Source organism: Mustela nivalis (assembly GCF_964662115.1).
Source record: "Mustela nivalis genome assembly, chromosome: X".
Taxonomy (NCBI): domain Eukaryota; kingdom Metazoa; phylum Chordata; class Mammalia; order Carnivora; family Mustelidae; genus Mustela; species Mustela nivalis.
Window position 1 is genome coordinate 28,837,321 of NC_139040.1, and position 1,896 is coordinate 28,839,216.

At 42.8% G+C, this 1,896-nt stretch overlaps 1 pseudogene across 1 annotated transcript; it reads right to left on the reverse strand.

The window, feature by feature from the left end:
* Positions 1–463: 463 nt before the first annotated feature.
* Positions 464–891, reverse strand: LOC309855809 (histone H3.3A pseudogene; annotated as a pseudogene). Its single transcript has one exon. The product of its transcript is annotated as a histone H3.3A pseudogene (transcript).
* Positions 892–1,896: the final 1,005 nt, after the last annotated feature.

A 1,896-nucleotide genomic window follows, 5' to 3' on the forward strand; every position in this document is an offset into this window, starting at 1 on the left:
AAACATTTTGACTTGCATTAATGCTTTATATGTCCCCGCATTTATATTAAAAATTCACACACAAATGAAAATGGAAAACTGCCAATACCTGATTTCTGTCCCCTATTTTCCACTTGCAACCATATACTTAGGTACCTTTTGACCCCATGGGAAAAAAAATATCTAACATTCAGAACTACCAATAACAGGAAGAAGAGAATTTTTTTTTTTTTTTTTTAAAGAATGAAATGTAGGGGCGCCTGGGTGGCTCAGTGGGTTAAAGCCTCTGCCTTCGGCTCAGGTCATGATCCCAGGGTCCTACGATCGAGCCCCACATCAGGCTCTCTGCGTAGCCTCTCTGCCTACTTGTGAGAGAGCCTCTCTCTCTCTGCCTGCCTCTCTGCCTACTTGTGATCTCTGTCTGTCAAATAAATAAATAAAATCTTAAAAAAAAGAGAATGAAATGTATTCCATCATAGTGGATTCTTAAGCACGTTCTCCACGTATGCGGCGCGCTAGCTGGATGTCTTTTGGCATAATTGTGGCACGTTTGGCATGGAGAGCACACAGGTTGGTGTCTTCAAAGAGGCCCACCAGATAGGCCTCGCTTGCCTCCTGCAAAGCAGCAATAGCTGCACTCTGGAAGCGCAGGTCTGTTTTGAAGTCCTGAGCAATTTCTTGCACCAGACGCTGGAAAGGAAGTTTGCAAATCATAAGTTCAATGGACTTCTGATATCGTCTAATTTCACGGAATGCCACAGTACCAGGCCTGTAACGATGAAGTTTCTTCACCCCTCCGGTAGAGGGCGCACTCTTGCGAGGGGCTTTTGTAGCCAGTTGCTTCCTTGGAGCTTTACCCCCGGTCGATTTGTGGGCAGTCTGCTTTGTACGAGCCATGGTACAGAAACCTCCCTACTTCGGCTGGAGCTCGGCGAGGGAGAGGCGGTGCCGGCGTTGGCGAGCGACGGCGGCGCAGCGGGGGCTGTGAACACTGTGGTCTCATTTTTTAAAGCCAGTTTCTAAGTGCCAAAGATTTGATTTTAATTTAGTATCCATCAGGTTAGAGCGTCTGTGTCCTTATTATGGGATATTTTAGGGCAGTGGGTGCTACCATCACAGGGAATTTAGCCAAAGCTATTGTCCTGATAATCAGGATGAGGCATATCTGCCCTCTATTTTATGTTATGGTAACTTCCCATGGTTATAGGGCTTGTGTTCAAATTTAGAAGGATCCTCAGGTATCACTATAATTTGAGCCCAAGTATTAAGGCCATCAAGGTTTGCCAGTTGATGCATTTCAGCAGGTATTAAAGTTAATTCAGAAGCTATGTTGTAGAGGTGCAAAAGCAAATCAGCACACTTTTATCTTTCTGTTTTATAAATTCTTTTAGTAAACTTTGGATCTTCAATTGGGTCAAGCTGTGGTCCTCTGTTTCATTGTTTTGTTTTCTCCACTGTATCTGATTCCTCCTTCCCTCTCTCCCTTCCTTCCTGGTTTCCTTTCTTCAGTCCTTCCTTCCTTTTCAGTTACATTTCCCAAAACCCTTTTTTTTTTAAAAGATTTTATTTATTTATTTGACAGAGAGAGATCACAAGTAGGCAGAGAGGCAGGCAGAGAGGAAGGGAAGCAGGCTCCCCGCTGAGCAGAGAGCCCGATGCGGGACTCAATCCCAGGACCCTGAGATCATGACCTGAGCCGAAGGCAGCGGCTTAACACACTGAGCCACCCAGGTGCCCCAAAACCCTTTTTTTTTTTTTAACTTAAAAAAATTTTTAATGCAACTAATGAGTTGTTGAACACTACATCAAAAACAAATGATGTACTATACACTGGCTAATTGAACATAATGATAAAAAGAATAAAATAAAAATTTTAACAATTATTTAAAATTCAATTTAATTAACATATAGTGTACT